Source organism: Pavona decussata, unplaced genomic scaffold (genome assembly GCF_977016875.1).
Source record: "Pavona decussata unplaced genomic scaffold, jaPavDecu1.1 SCAFFOLD_41, whole genome shotgun sequence".
Lineage (NCBI taxonomy): Eukaryota > Metazoa > Cnidaria > Anthozoa > Scleractinia > Agariciidae > Pavona > Pavona decussata.
Window position 1 is genome coordinate 104,328 of NW_028145463.1, and position 22,173 is coordinate 126,500.

A 22,173-nucleotide genomic window follows, 5' to 3' on the forward strand; every position below is an offset into this window, starting at 1 on the left:
AAATGTCTTTGTTTTCAGAAATCGTCATGGTTATGATTAATTTGTAACTTGGTTTCGTGTCGTCCGATTCGGGGTCCAAATCGGTCTGTAATCATACGACTGATTAACAAAATCGAACGACCGCGTAGCGAGAGTTCTATATGTTTAATCACTCGTATAATTATACCAATTATACGACGATTATACCGATTATACGAGTGATTAAACATATAGAGCTCTCGTTACGCGGTCGTCCAATTTTGTTAATCAGTCGTATGATTACAGACCGATTTGGACCCCTCTCATCCTGTTACCATTATGTATTGGTCAAAAGTGGTCAATATTTGACAAAGTACCTTTCCTCTAACATCAAATTGTTCTTACCGCATCGAAAAGAAAATTTTAATTGAGTGATTTTTCTTGGGAAGGACAAGCTGTAATCAGGTTTCTGGTGATTTATCCACAATACACAGGAAAAACTGAAAAAAGATTGGCCAATGTTTTCAAGTTGCAATCCATCTCGACCCAATTATAATTGACACCAATTTCTGTGTACTGACAGGATTATTCCCCACGAAACTAAACCATCACTTTAACGTTTCCATCGATACAAATATGTTTTTTGGTCATTCAAAATAACACCACCAATCGGTGACACTGTCCTTTTAAAGAATTAAGTCCACCTTCGTGGTGAAACAACTTCAAGCGGACACCGTAAGGCGGACAGACAGATGAAGAGCTGGTCCAGACAGTCAGCGTCCGGCTTAGAAAGGGAAGACCTTATGCGGTTACATTCACGATCGAAATGGTACATTTAAAGGGAATTCCAGTCATCTATTAAAGGGGATATAGCGGACTGTGAACAATCTAAAAGTGAACTTTTTTCTTTTTACCTGTTATCACCTTGCTTATAGTTTTATTATTTTTGTAACTGTCCTCGTCAACGTCAGTTCATTGAGACAGCTTTTTTTTTTTCTCTCGATCGCTGTAGACAACACTAGCAGCGCTTACCATTTGTCAAGTCTCGCAGGCCTGCAAGATCTTATTGCCGATGGTATTTTTTCTAAAAATGGCCAGTTGATGAAAGTGAGGCTTCGTGGCTTCAGGAACTTCCGGGAAGTCGTGGAGTTTGGTTGTAGCATTTCTCACGGCTATAAAGTCCGGTTGAATTTAGGTACGGTGTTAAACGTCGTGGCAACTGTTTGCTCGTTTGTACGAGCGGTGTGTTAGAATGCGCTGTCCTCCTTGAAGAGCGTGATTTTTGGCTTGTTACGAACTCTGCGTATCACGGGAAATAACCAGCCCAAACAACGCATGCGCAGGTGTCAAAAATTGGATTTTGACGTAGAAATCTTCGTTATAGAGCCATAAAAATTCCACGTAATCCCTGAACGATGTTTGCCGACTGGTTTACAAAGTGACCATACCGATTGGTAAGATTTGGCAAATTGTATGCGTTGCGAGACAAGTACTATTCTGTTGCATGACAGTAAAGCATTGTCAGTATGTATAAGCCGTCACGCAAGGCAAATGTACATAGTTGTGTGACTCGTGACATGCTAATGCCCGTTTTCATGTTGCGGCTAGGGCTTTCTATTGACAAGGGGTTGTATATTGTGTATGTAAGACGTGTGTAGGAGATTTACATATAAGTAAATAAAAACTGATATTTGAACGGAAAAACTTTGTGTGAAATCCGATTTCCGCAAATCCTGGATTTCCGTTGACCGAGGTTTTAACTGTTTTGCTTCTTCAAGTCCGATTTTGCGTTTTAGTTGCATTTTTTTTTTTTTTGATGCCTTAAAGCAAAACGTACTACACAAAAAGAACATGTCCCAAGACATTTTGGCGTGAGTTTTCTCTTCCTAGAAGTGGATTCTAGTGGCATGCTGTTGCTCAACTTTTGAGTTGCGAACGAAATCCTAAAGTGTGCCATTCAAACCGGGAAAGCATTGTACCAGTGCTTTCCTGGGGTACTGTATATTACGCTTTACAAGGTGGTTCTATCTTTTGAGTCTGTGGATCAAATCCTAAAGTGTGACCATTCAAATGAAAGCATTGTACCAGAACTTTCCTGTGGTACTTTTTACTATATTTTGCAAGGTGGTTCTATCTTTTGAGTCGGTGGATCAAATCCTAAAGTGTGACCATTCAAATGAAAGCTACTGAGCAGTACTTTCCTGTGGTGCTGTTTACGGTATTGCGCTATGCAAGTTGGTTCTTAGTTTCGAGTCTGTGGATGAAATCCTAAAGTATGACCATTCAAATGAAAGCTACTGAGCAGCACTTTTGGTTTCCAGTGATACTGTTTGGTACCGTACTTGGTGGTTCTAACTTTTGAGTCCGTGGACAAAATCTTGAATGTCTCCAATATTTGCGGAACTGCAGAACAATTTTTAAGGATTTAAGGGTATAATTTGTCAACTTTCATAAACCAGACGTTAATGTTTATCCTGGGTTAGCCTAATCGTACTTGGAACGACTACTACGATGTAGGCAGCCTGGGAAATTGACTTATTGGCCTCTGCGTCCCACCGCCAAAATATGTTTCGGGTACAAACCGAAATATTCCACACCGAAAGCGAAGGCTTGTTAGTATGAATCGTTTCCAGCTGACTGAAGAGGGGAAAACCCATGTCGATTGTGAAACAGATTTAAATAAAAACTATTCGACACTGTCTTCTTTTGGAGAGATCTATTTAAAGGTGTAAATCATTTAGCCAGTTTAGCAGGCGCTGTTAAGGGGAAAGGGAAAAGGGAAATCAGACGCGCGCGCGAATTGCTAGGAGCCGAGCGCGGCGCGCGAGTGAGCGTTTGTGCTCCCCTCGCTTCTCGTGAGTTCCCGATTCCCTGTCCTCTGCCCTTTATATAGCACATGACACGCAGGGTATCTGACAAATTCCAATAGCTCCAATAGAAAAATCCAAGAAACAAGGACATTTATGGAAACTCGCAAACGTTAAAAAACAGATCTAAGAATTTTGAACGTGGTTTGAAAGTCATTCATAGGGGATTTTATGATTGTGCTTGGTCAAAACTGTATCACATTCTAGCTAGAAGACAGAGGAAAGAAATTAAGAAGAATTTTTTTTTGGATTCCATTTTTCCTCAGTTATAATCGATCATTACTACCATGCACTCTTTATCGGGGGAAACTGTTATAATGGTATAAACAAATACATAAACATTGGTAAACAGTTTCGGTCATTTTCGAGAATTAAAATTTAAAGTTACCATATCATCTGCATTCAATGTTACCTGCTAAAACAGCCCTAATTTCAGTTTCCTAGTTTGGGAAAAAGCAGTTACAAAGAAAGAGATTTATGTGACTTCGTCACTGACTTCATTGCCAAAGAATTTGGACGGTCAGTGCGAACTAACTTGTGGTCAGTTTCATGTTTGTCGTTGTTGTTGCTGTTGTTGTTACTGTGTTGTTGCTGTTGTTGTTGTTGTCCAGACAATAGGTCATTTCCGAGTTGCTTTGGACGTCATCATGAAAGCGAAGCTTCGCGCATAATTTTTTTTATAGAAAAATTAATTTTTCAAACGAAATAATTTTCACATGGAAAGTTCAGCTTAGCAACTGGTAAATGGCCTAATGGCAGCAGCCCTTGTTAGAATTTCTTTCACTTTCTGGGCTTCGAGTCTCCGTTGACCAAAATAAACGAAGATTTAAAAGACTGCTTAGCAGGGAACCCCGTAGGGCAGTTTCCAAGCGCTGCCATCTTCAGTTGAACGCCTCGAATAAAAGACAAAAACTGTTGATCTCCAAACGCCTCATTTTTGTGAGTTAGGTTCGTGGCATGACCATGAGCTTCGACTATCAAAGTTTCTCATCAAAAAGCGCTCCTGATGAATTAAAGTACGTCGGCACCTTAGTATGTTTTGGTTGATTATTCCCTTAACAAAACCGTACCCTTGGGGTATATAGCCCTCGGATTTTTTGGTGGTGGTGGTAGTAGTAGCGGGGTGGTGGTGGTTGGGGGACTTATGCGGCTCTTTTCTCCAAACCAAATTATGTCATCTTCCGACACTCTTTTTCAGACAAGGCCTAGGCCGGTTTAATGAACTGGTAACTTTACCCAACGGATAAAATGTATTGGTGGATATACATTTTATCAGCTGGATAGCAATTAAATTTATCCACTGGAGAGAGTTGTCGATTGTCCGCTCTTTTAACAACCGTGTGAGTTGGCCTCAAAAATTCAAACCGGCATTTTAATTTCAATCGAACTGGTTTTCAGAATCCATTCCCGTTTCTGTAAAATCCATACCCATTTTTAGGCTTTCAGAGCAAAATGGTTAAAATTTCTACCCTCTTTCAGACCAAGACGGCTCAAAACTCCTATCCTACCCTTTGGGGAAGCACATGCAGGTGTGCAACATACCACCCTTAGCTTGGTGCTGGAAAATGTGATTGCTTATATCAAGCCCTTTTACAGGAATTCCGTGTCTGTCAGTGGAAATTATACCAGAGTCAGAGAAATTAAGTACAAATGGAAAAGTTCTCAAACTTTCTCTTTTTCTAGGAACGTCCTTGGTGAAACAAAGCACATTTGATAGGATCTCCGGTCATCATCTAACTAAATGGCGGAGGGCGAGTCAGAAGATATAGTGAAGCACATGCAAGAGCTTAGCATTGCGAAAACAATATGCGATAGAGAGTGGGAGGGAAATGTCTATTCTAAACTGGGTGATATTTATTACAGTCAGAATAATTTTAAACAAGCCATAGAGTATCACGAACTAAATCTTAATATTACTAAAGAATTAGGGATTAGGTCGAAGGAGGGAGAAGCATATTGCGATCTGGGCGGTGCTTATCACCGTCTAGGTGATTTTCAGCAAGCCGTAGAGTGCCACAAACGACATCTTTGTATTGCTAAAGAATTAGGGAACAGGGCTTGGGAGGCAATAGCCTGTTTCAACCTGGGCGTGGTCTACAGCAGCCAGTGCAATTTTAAGCAAGCCATAGAGTATCAAAAGCTAAGCATTAATATTGCTAAAAAATTAGGGGACAGGGAAAGGGAGGGAAGGGCCTATTGCATTCTGGGCATTGCTTATAACGAGCAGGGTAATTTTAAACAAGCCATAGAGTATCACAAACTACATCTTAATATCGCTCAAGAATTAGGAAACAGGGAAGGGGAGGGAGGAGCCTATTGCAATCTGGGCAATGCTTATCAAGGACTGGGTAATTTTAAACAAGCCATAGAGTATCACGAACTACATCTTAATGTTGTTAAAGAATTACGGGACAGGGAAGGGGAGGGAACAGCCTATGGCAATCTGGGCAATGGTTATCACAAGCGGGGTAATTTTAAACAAGCCATGGAGTATCACGAGCTACATCTTAATATTGCTAAAGAATTAAGGGACAGAGATGGGGAGGGAAGAGCCTATGGCAATCTGGGCAGTGCTTGTTACAAACTGGGTAATTTTAAACAAGCCATAGAGTATCACAAACTAGATCTTAATATTGCTAAAGAATTAGGGAACAAGAGTGGGGAGGGAACAACCTATGGCAATCTGGGCAATGCTTATCGCGGTCTGGGCAATTTTAAACAAGCCCTACGGTACCACAAACTACATCTTAAGTTTGCTCAAGAATTAGGGAACAGGGATGGAGAGGGAATTGCTTATTGCAATCTGGGCAATGCTTATCACAATATGGGTAAACGTGAACAAGCCTTTAAGAGCTGGAAACAATTTCTCAGTATCGCTGAAGAAATTGGGGCCAGGGATTGTGAGGGGTACGCTCTTGGAAACCTGGGTGGAGCCTTTTTATCTTTGGGTGATTTTGAACAATCCATGGAGTACACGAAACAATGTCTTGGTATTTTGAAAGAAGTGGGTCACAGGGCTGCAGAGGGATATGGTTATGGCAAATTGGGCGATGTGTATTCCAGACTAGGTCATTTTAAAGAGGCAATTAGGTGTCTCAAACAAAACCTTAGTATTGCAAAAGAGTTAGGGGACATTGTTCAAGAGGCAAACTCATGCTTTTCACTAGGTCAGAATTATGAACGTGCGGGCTCCTTGAGTATGGCGATTGATTATTATCGATCGAGCGTAAAAATCTTTGATGACTTAAGAGGTCGTCTTCAGTCAGAAGATAAGTGGAAAATAAGCTTCCGTCATCTCCACCAGGGTGCGTACACTTCGTTATGGAGCACTCTTGTGAAGACTGGAGAAACTGACGAGGCTTTGTGTGCTGCTGAGCAAGGACGAGCACAAGCCTTGATCGATGTTTTGAAAGAACAGTATGGAGTTGACTCATCACCGTCCGCTTTACCTGAACCTAAGGAGACAATGACCTATATATTAAACAATTTAACTAAAGAAACAGTTTTTATTGCACTTGATGAAAATGCGATCAGTTTTTGGTTGCTGCGAAGAGGGAAAGAGATTCTCTTTAAGCAAAAGGAAATAGAACCTGATAGTTGCAAGTTGCTAATAGATGCTACTTTGAGAGACATTACTGAAGGTGTTCGGGTAATGTGCGAGGATCGGTCAATGGATAAAGTATGTGATGACCCGCCGCCGAACAGAGAAGCTGCTGAGGAAACAAACCAATCACCGTCCTCCTCTGTCAATTCTTTGCGCCAGCTGTATGATGTTATTATTGGCCCCATTGTAGACTTGCTCGAAGGTGACCAGTTAACCCTTGTTCCAGATGGTCAATTGTTTCTGGCTCCTTACTCTGCGCTTAGTGAATCAATCAGGATTCACATCGTTCCCTCCTTGACCGCTTTACGACTGATCGCAGATGCTCCCGAGGACTTTCACAGTAGGAGTGGGGCGTTGCTCGTGGGAGATCCATGTTTGGAAGAAGTTACCAACGTATTTGGTAGGCCCGTTTGGGAGCAGCTTCCATTCGCCAGAAAGGAAGTGGAGATGATTGGAAAACTTCTAAAGACCACACCTCTCACCGGACGAGATGCGACTAAAGACGAAGTGATGAAAAGATTTGGGTCGGTTGCTTTGGTGCACATTGCCGCCCACGGATGTGCTGAAACTGGAGAAATTCTGTTGGCTCCAAACCCAGGTTGGATATCCGATGTCCCTGGGAAAGAATACTACATTTTAACAATGTCAGATGTGCAAGCCGTTCGTCTGCGAGCAAGACTCGTCGTGCTTAGCTGCTGTCGCTGTGGCCGGGGAGAAGTCAAGTCTGAGGGCGTGGTTGGTATCGCGCGGGCTTTCTTGTGTGCTGGTGCTCGCTCTGTTCTGGTGTCACTCTGGGATATTGATGACGATGCTGCCATGGAGTTCATGAAACACTTCTACCAACACCTGGCGGAAGGAAAAAGCGCGAGTGTGGCTCTTCACCAGGCTGTGAAATCCCTGCGCGAGTCAGAGCAGTTCCGAGACTTGAAGCACTGGGCTCCATTTGTGCTGATTGGTGATGACGTGACGCTTGAATTTGGAGAAAGGAAATGAAACAGAATGGTAAGTTTAGTTTGTGTTTAACTTTAAACAGAAGTAAATTTATTATAAACAAGGACAGCTAACTGCAAAGAAAGCTCAATTCTTGCCAGAGGAATAGTTGTAAAATCTTTTTAAATATTATTTCAATTACCAAGCCTTCCGCTGTTTATTAAAACCAGGGGATAGCTTTAAGAAAGGATGCCATGAGAAGATGTTCGTTTTCGTGTTTTCTTGGTACCATGCGAAAATGCCTTACTTTTCTTACTCTAGCCTTTTCCAGGCGTTCAGAAAATAAAAAGCAACGTAAATAAAATTGCGTTCCCCGCTATTTTGATCGCCTGTTCTCGCACTAGTTAATGTTTCAACCGTTTGAGATAAAGAACGAATGTTACCATTTCCCCTCAGATTTTTAACAATGGTACCTTTAAATTTTAGACATTTTATGAACTTAATGACCTTAATGGAAGTCAAACTTCCGTTGAACGTTGTTTTCAATTGAGGCACCAGGAGTCTCGCTGATTAAAGGAAATTGTTAATGTGTTGCCAAAAATATGTCGTGGGCTTCGTGGGTAGTGTCTTCAATTTTGTTCGTTTTTGTCTCTCCTTTTTTTTTTCTGGCAAACAAAAAAAATTAATCGCTTCACCTGAGCTCCACAAACTTCTAAATTTAGAGCCTCGAGGAAAACTTATCCCTCACATATTTTTTGGTTGGCATTAGTGTCATCATACTCAAGACAAGAGAGGACTACTAAGCGAGTCTGACTGATCCATTGATGACGTCCATTTGGTGTGATGCAAACTATCACGGGAACTTGTATGTAGTGTAAATATTTTAGATGCAATGGCCGGATAAAAAAAAAAAACAAACAAACAGTAAATCAGTAACGAATGAAAGGGAAACAAAATGAAGTTACTGCATTAAACCTTTGCTTCTGTGGTTCGTAATATATTTGGAGCGCAGGACATGTACAGGCTTGTTTTTAGTGCGCAAAATGGCACTTCACTTTATCAAGTTTTCAAAACGTAATTTTTCTTCTTTTGATGTAACGTTAAGAAAACTGGACAAATGAATTTGACGTTACATTTAATTTTATATAGCTGCATAACAAATAACATACCAACATTGTAAAGATATTTTGAAGTCATTTTATTAATTTTTTGAAGTCATTATTCGTTTTAAGACAATATTGAGAACAACGTTTTACTTAATTGTTAATTCAGAAAAAAATGTGGTTACTTAGCCCAAATTTAACGGTTTATCTACCCATATTTAGAAGCAAGAAATTTCATTTTTTTTTTTTAAGAATGACGTTTCTAGTGTTTTCAGTTTCGCATGTAAATATGATTTTCTCCAAATCGTAAAAATTGTGTTTCTTTTAAAAATACGATATCTTGGCCGCAAAAATTGTGCTTGTCATTGTAAGTGAGGACAGTCTCTAAGACCTTCAAAGTTAGAAAGAGCACAAAAGACTAAGCAATGAATTTAAACAGTCTAAGACTGCGAGTAAACTCACAGAAACCTGACTACAAGAGGGCGAAGACTCAAATACTAAAATAAAATACTTCTCACTAACTTGTGTTTGAATAACAACAACAAGTGATGTAGTTAGCGTTGACCGGCTTAATAAGCTCAGAAGAATGATGATGCAATTATTATCTTAGAACTGATCAGGGCTCGGTTGTTTGAAATCCCATTAATTTTGAGAGAACAAGTTAAGAAATATGCTGGGTTTTTTTTCAAATGAATTCTTTTTGCTTTTTACAAGATGCCATAATCGAGTGGTCCTCTTATTTGCATCGTGGAATTATTTTATCTAATGTCAAACATAAGAAAATGCTTTTATTATAACAGTTTTTTCTTTCCAGAGTGGACGTCAATTCTAAATTGGCGCAATGGTCTTTTAAACAACCTGGCGCAGATCTTTTCATGTATATATGTAAGTAGCTAGGTAAATAAGTAGGTATAGAGCATTCTTCAATTGGGTGTCGAAGTAATTTTGTGTTTCCTTTGGTTTTGCTTTATTATGCTTTCTGATTTGTCAGCAAAACTCGCGGCACTTTCTCAACCAATGGGAAGCAAAGCCAAAACCAATCGTGCCTTGATGTCCAACGTTTTCCCACGCTTGGCCAACTGTTACAGGTTACATGTAATTGCTTTGAATTCTGATTGGTTCACCGGACTGTTTACGTGTTGTGATTGGTTAGAGTAATTACTTTGCGTTTGACACGTTCTTATTTGAAAACTGCTCTATAAAGTCAGTAAGTAAGCTTGCTGTGTTTACATGATACCCGAACGCCTTTCAAACCGGTGGATTCGTTTCCATAGTAGTATTCATTATCAGTAAAAACGATATGAATTTTCAACCAAAAAGTTTTACCCGACAAGGAATCTCAATTTTTGCAGGAAAATTCATTCCGGGGTCTTGTAAACGGGATATGACTGTTTGCTTCATATTTCTGTTAAGTTTCAACATTTTGTTACAAAATAAAACTTATAGCTTCATCAAACCTGCTTTTGTTAATCCTAAATCAGCAGGTGTTCAAGTCGTGCGGGAATGAAAGTCTAACCGGTATCGTGTAAACCTCCCCATTACAGAACAATAAGTGTAGCGAATATAATAAGTGAGACTGTTGTAAACATTAACATTAAAAAAGTGAATTCTGTAAAACGTGTTTGGTTTAAGAACAGTAGAATCCAAATATTTTATTTCATTTATTTAAAGCTGAGGGGGAACCGTGGCGGAGATTTTGCTGTATGTTGGCCAAAACAGCTCAAATATTTCACAAAGAACCTCATGAAATCGCTCTTAGAGCAGCGGGAGGAAAGTTTGAAATGATTTCTCCGCGTGATAATAGAATACAATCAGTTTTAAATTCACACGAGGAACTTCAAAAGATTGATCAGTTTTTTTTTTTAAGTTTCAATCCATTTCCATCTGAGCCATCTCCAGACAAAAATGATTGACCCTAGTTTTTGTTCCCTAGAAGGGTTATTTGTAAAAAAAATTGAACCATTATTTTAATGGTCCCATCCGATACAAATATTTTTTTTCGCTATTCAAAGTGGCACTTATAAAAGGTGACACTGCCCCTTTAAAGACCCCCGAAGCCACCGTTAAGGTCCTTCTTGGACAGATTCATACCCAGTCACCATTTCTATGTTTGTGGGTCGAGAGAAGAGTGGCCTTAATTCACTCTCGTATCCAATGTTCGCGAGCCATAAAGATGAAAATAGCGACTGTTTACGAGCATTATCCTTAGGTGGGTCACGAATAGACCAGCTTACAACTGAGCAAACAAAAGAAATCAAAAGCCTTTCAGTCTTACGTGCATAGGGAAGACTGGAACAGCGATTATCTTTCGACGTACCATCGTCGACATGCTAGATAAACAGCTGAAAGACCGTTATGAGAATTAAACACTTATTGGCTAAAAAAACTGAACGACAAATTAACAACAAATGCTCACCTAAATTGGCTGATAAATGTTTTTGCATGACTCTCGGAAACTTCCGGTATAGATTTCGGCCGTTTTGTTCTCATGTTAAATTTCCAAAACCACCGATTTAATTATCGATCTCGGATTGACTTCTAAATATCCCCCACCACGTCACTCTGAAGATATATAAACCCATCTCCCTTACCCAGAGTCGAATTCAACGGTAAATTAATCAGTTGTGTTAAGGAGCTAGCTCCGCCGCCAAAACTTTATTTCGCGCGCGCCTACAATACCGCCAGCTACGCAGGCTACTGTAAAAAAAAAAAACAATAAATACTAAACTTGCAACAGCAAGAAGGTGGCCGCGGCCGCTTAATAGAGGTGGCCGTTGAATAGAAGTATCGAATACAGCATTTTACTGACAAATAATTTGGGACTTTGGAAAGTGGCCACTTAATGGAGGGTGGCCGCTTAATAGAGGTCGGACTGTATAAAAAGGTTTAATATCAAACAATGGGTCCCACACCCCGGGGAGCATGATTTTCAACGCCGCGTTTACTGCCGGTGTGTCTCGTAAAAGGTGGTTTAATTAGTCTCCCTGTGCCAAGATGCAAGTCTCCGGCTTTTTTAGGTGATCGATATTACTACATCTTTTCCAATTGAGGGTGTAGCACGATACGAAACTTTTGCTTGAGGCAGGGGACCACACGACGCAAAATAAACTGCTCTGAATACGTTCCGTTGCCGGATCTCTTGCAGTGAATTGCACGTGCCAGACGTCTCTTTACGTGTAAATAAACCGAACTGATTGCAGGGCTGACACTAAGGCAAAGGGCTTATTTATTATGGGCCAATATTTCAACTAGTACAACTAGTCTTCTTCAGGGCCAGAGTTACAATGAGTTACATTTAAACGTAAGCATAAACAGTTAAAGGTTAACATCTTAACACGATACGTTATATGAGCCTCTCTATGGGTACCCACAGTCTTCGTTTTCTTCGCGATTTTTTAGCCTGCGTAGCTGGCGGTTTTGGTGGGCGGGAAAGCCGGGCCAAAACGAGTGGTGCAGCTGCGGGTAAAATGTGGAGAGAACCGCGACAGTCGTGGCAAAGCCGCGTCAACGAGCGGCTTCGCCTCGAGGAACCCTCGCCCCATTTCTCCGCGGCTTCGCCACTCGTTTTGGCCCTCGTGCCCGGCTTGCCGGTGAGCCCACCCATAAAAACCGCCAGCTACGCAGGCTACGATTTTTTGGCAAATCCTGGTTTTTTTTAGGAAGATCTTCGTTTTTTTGGATTGAAATGGTTTAAACGTTGTTTCAGTGTTATTCACAGTTGATAAATATTTCACTTCAATAGCAAATCGCATAATTCACTGAAAAGCAATATAAGCAGTTATTGAAACAATAAAGGATTGTTGGATTCTTTGGCGACGTTTTAACCCCATTTTAACATGCTAGCATTTGATGAGATTCCAAGAAATCGAAACTGCAGTCTTGCATGAGAAACAACATTAGACACTCGCCAGAAGAAATTTCACTAGCATCCTAGTGGGGGGGGACAGGGGGGCGGGAGCCCGGGAGAATAGGGGGCGGGAGGGGTACGGGAGACGGGAGAGGAAAGGGCGGGAGGCGGGAGTTCTAAGAGGACGGGAAGCGGGAGAGCAATACAAAACGGTGAATTTTTTTACTTATTAATGCGTTAGAATACTATCAAAAAAAGAACTCAACAATGTTGTGCAATGTTATTTGTCTTCCATTTAGCGTCCTCCGAGGCTTTACGCAATATTTTATATCCGAGGGCACACGAAAATTCATGCTCAGGCGGTAAACAGGGTTACTTCCGGTGAAATTGTAAACCCTTTTATTGTGTTAAGTCATAGCTTATGAAATGTCAAGCGTGGCATGTGTACACATGTGTGAGTGCTGCGCAAGTTTTTAGAAGTCTCAAAAGAGGTGAGCAAGGCGAGCAAGTACGCGTCTTGTAAATTTAGTATCAGAGATTCAATGTGGTGTCCATTTTAGTAGTTCTTAGTATTTTTCAGTGCGGTAGTGAGAAATCTGGGGCATGGACGACCTCTCCCAATGACCGTCAACCGGACCGTACTAAAGATTTTGCTGCATGGTGTATGGGAATTTACGAACAGAATGCTGTTTCAATGAGCACGTGGAGAGTGCGGAGTGGTTCGTTTCACGACACCGTTTTTCGTTTAATGGACAAGGCAAAATCGATTCCTATTACAATAGGCAGCCAAACGGCATGGGAAGCAATCAGGAACGACTTTATAGAAAAGAGGAGTAGGATTAGGAGTAGAAGGAGATCAGTGCAGCCTCCTCTGCACATTGATGAAGACTTCTTTTTGATGAACAGCTTGTCCGGCCTAATTTCGGACGCTTTTTGCATTTAATGCAGTAATTCCTTCCTCAGAGCAGTAGCAACGAGTTTAGAATTCACCACCAGTAACCCAGAGATTTAAACCTTGGATTGAAAGTAGGTCCTAAAGTTTCATTTTACCTTTTCCCGAACTAAAAGCGACTTTTTTCACGCAGTTTTAGGGAGTAAGGATATCGAGAAAGATATCAAGATTATAATTAGTGTATCAAGTAAACGCGATGGATCCGCAATAAGGCGCCGAGAATTAGGGAGATGTACCGAACTCTAAACTGGGGCGTTTGGCTGCCAGCTCGCCATGTCCTACTTCCTTATTTGAATTACATGATCCCAACAAATGAATAATTATTATTAAGAAATGCGACAACTATTACACTGCACGATGGACAAGACTGTTGTCACTGAAAGAATGGTTAAACCGTCAAACAAGACGAACATGTTAGTCAAAAATTGAATACAAACAGCGGTGATAAACATAATAAACTTGCGCATTTTAACTTGACGTAGCTTATGAAACATCAAGTTACATAAAATGCGCAAGTTTATTATGTTTATCGCCGCTGCTTGTATTTTATTTCTGATCAAGCTACGATGGCTCAAGAACAAAAGTCTTTATGTTAGTCAAAACTTCATTAACTCAGAGTACAAAACCTATCAATAATGTTAACGTTATTCAAAATATATATAGTAAAAGATGAATAATGAAAGGCCTACGAATGGTACGTCCTGGTACAGCTTTGTGACTAATACGGGTTTTGAAGCCTTCTAATTTACTCGGGGACGGGAGAAACGCGAAAAAGGGCGGGAGGCGGGAGGCACAGGTACGGGAGGCGGGAGGTTCTGACCCCCCTGTCCCCCCCCACAAGCTACGATGGCTCAAGAACAAAAGTCTTTATGTTAGTCAAAACTTCATTAACTCAGAGTACAAAACCTATCAATAATGTTAACGTTATTCAAAATATATATAGTAAAAGATGAATAATGAAAGGCCTACGAATGGTACGTCCTGGTACAGCTTTGTGACTAATACGGGTTTTGAAGCCTTCTAATTTACTCGGGGACGGGAGAAACGCGAAAAAGGGCGGGAGGCGGGAGGCACAGGTACGGGAGGCGGGAGGTTCTGACCCCCCTGTCCCCCCCCACATCCTAGAGACTCACAAGAGAGTTGTCTATCTTAGCTTCGAATATCTGCTGCGGATGCGAGCTAAGCCACAAATAATGGAGGAACATTTCAGCTCTAAGAACACAATAGCTGTTTTTAAGATAAGAAGCAACTCAGAGAGCTAAAAGACAGCGCAACAAGCTATAGATCGTTTTCACGTCACGTCACGCATTGGCCCGCCGCCATATTGGTGTACCACTTTTGATTGCGTAATACGGCATTGGTATGTCACAACTGCAATTGATTCCCACTATTAAAAATGGACTTAAACAAAAGCGAATCAAGCTCCGAGGATAATTCGAATGTTGCCTATTCTTTTCCGATTTCTGAAAATGCAAAGAAGCTGGATTTGCCGATCAGAGATCGATATTTGCAGAAAATATCCACAATCGGAATCGATCCAGTGTTGATTGAAGGGAAGCACTTTCAGCCTGACTGTTTACCTCCGGTCGAATCCACAGATATCTTGTGTTATCTCGTTTTGGAGACAAGCTTCTACACTCATTATTTGACATCTGCTGCTACTTTTTTTTTTTTTTTTTTTTTTTTTTTGATCCACAATGTATTCTTTTCCGAATTCAGCGATTGTTTAATCTTTTCCATGCGATTTATAGTTTTTGAGTTTTGACGTTGCTCGCAGTGTACCAAGCTGTTGCATTCATTTGCCTCTATCTCTCTTATTATTTGTGCTATGGTGCTACTTTTGTTTTAATGGATAGTGTTTTCTAATCCGAATTCAACGAAAGTTTAAGCTTTTTCATACGTGTGTAATTTAACGAAAATTGACTTACGCGTTCACAAGCTTTTGCATTCATCTGCCTCTTTCTCTCACAATATTTGACCTATGCGGCTACTTTTTTTTTTAATCCACAGCGATCAGCAATACTTTAATCTTATCCATACAATTTATAGTTTTTGAGTTTTGACGTTGCGCGCACAAGTAATTGAATTTTTCCGGCGTGTAATTAAACGAAAATTCAGTTACGCGTTCACAAGCTGTTGCATTCATTTGCCTGTATCTCTCTTATTATTTTTCCTATGCTGCTTCTTTTTTTTTTCAATCCACAGCGTATTGTTTACGAAATTCAACGAAAGGTTAATCTTTTCCATACGATTGATAATTTTTGAGTTTTGACGTTGCGCGCACAAGTAATTAAAATTTTCCGACGTGTAATATAACCCCAATATAACGCAAATTGCGTTACGCGTTCACAAGCTGTTGCATTCATTTGCCTGTATCTCTCTTATTATTTGTGAAGTGGTGCTACTTTTTTTTAAATGGATAGTGCATTCTAATTCAAATTGAACAAAACTTTAAGTTTCTTCATACAACTTGTAATTTTGGAGTTTTGACTTAGCGCGTACAAGTCATTGAATATTTCCGGTGTGTAATTTAACGAAAATTGGGATTACGCGTTCACAAGCAGTTGCATTCATTTGCTGCTATTTCTCTCATTATTTGTCCTATGCTGTTTATTTTTCTTTTAATAGACAGTGCATTCTTTTTTAAATTCAGCGAAAGTTTAAGCATTTTCCTACAATATGTAGTTTTTTAATTTTAACTTAGCGCGCACAAGCAATTAAATTTATCCGGTGTGTAATTTAACGAAAATTGACTTACGCGTTCACAAGCTTTTGCATTCATTTGCCTCTATCTCTCACATTATTTGACCTATGCGGCTACTTTTTTTTTTAATTCACATTGTAGTGTTTTCCAAATTCAGCAGAAGTTTAATCTTATCCATACAATTTATAAATTTTGAGTTTTGACGTTGCGCGCACAAGTAATTGAAATTTTCCGGCGTGTAATTTAACACAAATTGCGCTACGCGTTAACAAGCTGTTGCATTCATTTGCCTGTATCTCTTTTATTATTTTTGCTATGGTGCTACTTTTCTTTTTATGGACAGTGTATTCTAATCCCAATTCAACGAAGGTTTAAGCTTCTTCATACGATTTATAGTTTTTTAGTTTAACTTAGCGCGCACAAGCATTTGAATATTTCCGGCCTAGTGTAATTTAACGCAAATTGCGGTACGCGTTCACAAGCTGTTGCATTCATTTGCCTGTATCTCTCTTATTATTTGTGCTTTGGTGCTACTTTTCTTTTAATGCATAGTGTATTCTAATCCGAATTCAACGAAAGTTTAAGCTTCTTCATACGATTTATAGTTTTTTTTAGTTTTGACTTAGCGCGCACAAGTCATTGAATATTTCCGGTGTGTAATTTAACTAAAATTGGGTTACGCGATCACAAGCGGTTGCATTCATTTGCCTCTATCTCTTTCATTTTTGGTGCAATGTGCTATTTTTTTTATAATTCACAGTGTATTATTTTCCAAATTCAGCAATAGTTTAATCTTATCCGAACAATTTATTGTTTTTTGAGTTTTGACGTTGCGCGCGCGCGCACAAGTAATTGAAATTTTCCGGCGTGTAATTTAACGCAAATTGCGCTACGCGTTCACAAGCTGTTGCATTCATTTGCCTCTATCTCTTATATTATTTGTGATTTGGTGCTATTTTTTTTAATGGATAGTGTATTCTAAGCCAAATTCAACGAAATTTTAAGCTTCTTCATACAATTTATAGTGCTTGAGTTTTGACTTAGCGTGCACAAGTCATTGAATATTTCTGGGGTGTAATTTAGCGCAAATTGACTTACTCGTTCACAAGCGGCTTCATTCATTTGCCTATATCTCCCCCAATTTTTTCTGCTATCGTGCTATTTTTTTTCTAATGAATAGCGTATTCTAATCCCAATTCAACGAAAGTTTAAGCTTTTTCATACAGTATATAGTTTTTGAGTTTTATCTTAGCGCGCACAAAGAATTGAATTTTTCCGGTGTGTAATTACGCGGGATGCCCCGAGGGGGCATACCGTGTCTAAAAACGGGTCGATTTCTTTTTTTTTTTTTTTTTTCCTCGTAGCTACAAATGTGTACATTAATTTATTCATTAAACTATCCCCTCTCCTACTCGGGATGTATTGTCCTGATTGTCTTCAACAAAAGAAGGCCAATCAAAATCCTTTTTTGTCGCTTATATCGCGAGGGAGGGGACCCACTCACCCCTACCTGTGTGACGTCAAAGCATCATTTGATTTATTTATCAGATCCGGATTAAATTTGGCGCCATATCGTTAACATGTTCTGGACTCAAGTGTGCCGTTTACAAACGGAAATTTCACCATTTTGAAGCGGTGAATCAAAAGAATAACTTCTAAGAAGCACCCGACATTTAAAACGGTGGAAATTGGTGAGTTCCTGGCGAAGGAATCGTGCTTTGTTTGACAGTCTTAGACCACGACGCGAGACTGAAAAGAGGTCATTGAGAAGCTTATGTTATCGTAATGGAATTTCAAAAATTTCCAGTGAAAGTCTGGGTCGCGCAAGGGAAACAACGTACCGCGATCGTCGTGACTCAAACTATTCCATTAGCAAGGATAGATTTATCAATCGGCAAAGCATACAGTTGGAATAAATGAATCAGCCCCAGCATCACGCGTAATGCCAGTGTAGCAGGCATCTTGTTTAACAAAAATTGACTTACGCGTTTACAAGTTTTTGCATTTATTTGCCTCTATCTCTCACATTATTTGACCTATGCGGCTACTTTTTTTAAAATTTATATTGTATTGTTTTCCAAATTCTGCAATAGTTTATTCTTATCCATACAATATATATTTTTTGATTTTTTGACGTTGCACGCATAAGTAATTGCATTTTTCCGGCGTGTAATTGAACGAAAATTCAGTTATGTGTTCACAAGCTGTTGCATTCATGATCATTTGCCTGTATCTCTCTTATTATTTGTTCTATGCTGCTACTTTTTTTTAAATCACAGCGTATTATTTTCGAAATTCAGCAATAGTTTAATCTTATCCATACAATTTATAGTTTTTAAGTTTTGACGTTGCGCGTACAAGTAATTGAAATTTTCCGGCGTGTAATTTAACGCAAATTGTGCTACGCGTTCACAAGCGTGTGTATTCATTTGCCTCTATCTCTCCTATTATTTGTGGTATGGTGCTAATTTTTTGTTAATGGATAGTGTATTCTAATCCAAATTCAACAAAAGTTTAGGCTTTTTCATACGATTTTTAGTTTTTGAGTTTTGACTTAGCGTGCACATGTCATTGAATTTTTCCTGTGTGTAAGTTAACGAAAATTAGGTTACGCGTAGTCACAAGCGAAACTTTCTTGTGTCCCAAATGTAATGTTGGAACCCAGTCAATATTAAATTTATTCCAGCTTTAAGCCGCTCTTTCTGAAACGAAGTGCTTTTTGCAAACACGATCGTGCTCTAAGATCTCTTCGTTGAGGTCGTTATGACTTATCGCTGAAATCCAGCGCGATCTTCTCTCCTCTGACAATTCTTCAGCTTTTTAACCTTGATTTGTAACGATGGAAGGCACCCTTGCAAAGTATATCCTTTTATCTCGTCCAGTTTTCCTGCCACAGCCAACAATCAGACACAAAACGATGTTCTTCGCAAGCGCCGCTACTAGTTTGTTTACAATTTTGGTACACCAATATGGCGGCGTAGCAACGGTAGTCAAGGATTTGGTCACGTGAGTGAAAACGATCTAGAGCTCTCGAAAGCAAGAGACAACAATGATAAGGTTTGTAAAGACAAGGATCTGTTAGACAGTCACATCCGTGAAATCTTCACGCAGCGAGATACAATAGCAGAAGCATTAATTCACGAGTTAAGAAATCCACAGATCCTGTATCTTTAAAGATAACATTTATTTAGCGCTACCTAAAATCTTGAAGTCAATCCAAGCCGATGAGCCTTAACAAATGCCACAGAGCTAGCATACACAATGGCATATCAAAACCTAATCCTTACGGCTCTTAGTGATCAGTATGAAACCCTCCATTTAGTATATTTGAGAATTCCCCCTCACAATCAAGACAAACACCATCAGAGAGCGGTCGCATCACATTTTGATCTAAAGAGAAGATTCTCTTATGAAAAAGGAAAATCGCTTACAGAATTACTTGTAAAACCAAAGCTGAAAAGGCCTTTATCAACACCACAGACACACAGTGGGAGTCGCGCAGGTCTGTCAACCCCACTGATTTTAACACACAGAAATGTGGTCAAATGCCAAAATTCAGAAATAAGAGATATTTTCTGTAGTGTTTACGAGTTTTGACAGTTTTATATCTGAGTGTTCAATTTAATCACGCAAATTTTAGTCAATTTTCAGATTTTCGCTTCAATCTTAAGATCTTCGTTTTTTACGCGGTGATCTTCGCGTCCTCGATTTCTTCAGAAACACCCATAGAAAGGCTCTGATATGGAAGAGTTATCTTGAAATAAAAGTCAAGAATCGCAGTTCTACTTAGGAAGGAACATTTTGTCAGAATTGAATTTAAAATCTTCAATTTTTAATCTTTTAGCCTGTTTAGACCAGTTCAGCTACCTCCATACTGAAATCCTAAAGTATGACCATTCAAATGAAAGCTACTGAGCAGCACTTTTGGTTTCCAGTGATACTGTTTGGTACCGTACATGGTGGTTCTAACTTTTGAGTCCGTGGAGAAAATCTTGAATGTCTCCAAGATTTGCGGAACTGTAGACCATTTTTTTTATTTGTCAACTTTCATAAACCAGTCATTAATGCTTATCCTGGGTTAGCCTAATCGTACTTGGAACGACTACTATGATGGATGCAGCCTGGGAGATTGACTTATTGTCTCTGCGTTCCACCGCCAAAATATGTCTTGGGTACAAACCGAAATATTCCAGATCGAAAACGAAGGCTTGTTAGTATGAACGGTTTCCAGTTGACTGAAGAGGGGAAAACCCATGTCTATTGTGAAGCAGATTTAAATGAAAACTATTCAGCACTGTCTTTTTTTGGAGAGATCTATTTAAAGGTGTAAATCATTTAGCCAGTTTAGCAGGCGCTGTTAAGGCGGGGGTAAACCTGAAAGCCGTTTTCATGCCACTTAAAATCGGTTTAATGAAAATATCTCGTTCACGTTTCAAGCAATCCAAAAAACTCTGTGCTAATCCCGTGAATCTATGTTGTGGGGTGTTTTGTGAATTTTTGGTTGATTTTTGGGTATATTTGGAAGGAGATAGTTTTTCTAACAGGATTGGTATAATTAAGAAAAATAAGAAAAATTGAAGATTTAGTGAAGTTTTAAAATTAGAATTTGTAGTTAATAATTAATAGACGGAAGCCAAGTTAGTCCACTAGCAACCTGAGGTGTTCTTGCGTAGGTATCAACTGCCTGTTGTTGTTCAAAAAAACATTTTCTTTCTTTTATCCCTTCTTTAAACCTCTTAAAATTCCGTTCAAATTTACATTTACCCCCACCTTAAGAGAAAGGGAAAACAGACACGCGCGCGAATTGCTTGGAACGGCGCGCGCGTGAGCGTTTGCACTCCCCTCGCTTCTCGCGCGTGCCTGATTCCCTATCCCCTCCCCTCTTCTTTATAGCACCAGACACGCAGGCTATCTGACAAATTCCAACAGCTCCAATACAAAACCCCAAGAAACAAAGACATTTATGGAAACTTGCAAACGTTTAAACACACATCTAAGAATTTTGAGCGTGGTTTGAAAGTTATTTAGGGAAGTTTACGGCTTCACTGGGTCAATTCTAGCTAGAAGACAGAGGGAAGAAATTAAGAAGAATTTTTTTAGATTCCATTTTTCTTCAGTTATAATCCTAAATCGATCATTACTACTATGCACTCTCTATCGATGGAAACTGTAATAATGGTATAAACAAATACATAAACATTGATAAACAAGTTTCTGTCATTTTTGAGATTAAAAAGTTACCATATCATCTGCATTCAATGTAACCTGCTAAAAACATCCCTAATTTCAGTTTCCTAGTTTGGGAAAAAAGCAGTTACAAATGAAGAGATTTATGTGACTTCGTCACTGACTTCATTGCCAAAACATTTGGACGGTCAGTGCGAACTAACTAGTGGTCAGTTACATGTTTGTCGTTGTTGTTGTTTTTGTCAAGACAAGGTTCAAGGTTAATTTATTTCACACTATTTACATAAAATTAACATAGAAAGAATAAGGCTCTTTTCTCCAAACCAAATTATGATATCCTCCGATACCATTTTTCAGACAAGGCCCAGCCTGTTCTAAGAACTGGTAACTTTACGCAGCGAATAAAATGTATTGGTTGATGTACATTTTATCTGCTGGATAGCAATTAAATTTATCCACTGGAGAGAGTTGTCCACTCTTTGAACAACCGGGTGAGCTGGCCTCTAAAATGGTTTCTAGAATCCATTCCCGTTTCTGTAAAATCCATACCCGTTTTTAAACTTTCAGAGCACAATGGTTAAAATTTCTACCCTCTTTCAGACCAAAACGGCTCAAACATCATACCCTTTGGGGCCGCATGCACATACTGATACAGCTTACATAGTGGAGCCCCCCCCCCCCCCCCCCCCTCCCCCTCTCCTGGGCAAAAAAGTTTTAAAAATGTGAAAGGAAGTAAAAACAAGAGAAAAAGCAGCAGCAGCATATCTTGTTAGTGCCAGCTTTTGGCGCGATTAGATCATCATATAACTGTCCAAGAATGATCATGAGTCAGAACAGGCTCTCATACGTGGTTTCATTTCAGATACCAGAAAGCGAAGTACATGGAATTCGAAAACAACTTGAAGTTCGAAAACAAAATAATCATTTATTTTAGCTGGTTGACAAACATCACACATTTTCCCCTAGGGTTATTCCCTCTCTTTGTAAACAGACCATTTGTCCATGAATGGATAAATAGAGA

At 39.5% G+C, this 22,173-nt stretch overlaps 1 protein-coding gene across 1 annotated transcript in view; it reads left to right on the plus strand.

Annotated features, from left to right (window-relative positions):
• The window catches only part of LOC146482885 (uncharacterized), a 65,413-nt gene extending 55,385 nt beyond the window's left edge, over positions 1-10,028 (plus strand). Inside the window, exon 7 of the transcript XR_014863995.1 lies at positions 9,947-10,028. The gene's annotated coding sequence lies outside the window, so the exon portion shown is untranslated. The remainder of the gene's footprint in view (positions 1-9,946) is intronic.
• Positions 10,029-22,173: the final 12,145 nt, after the last annotated feature.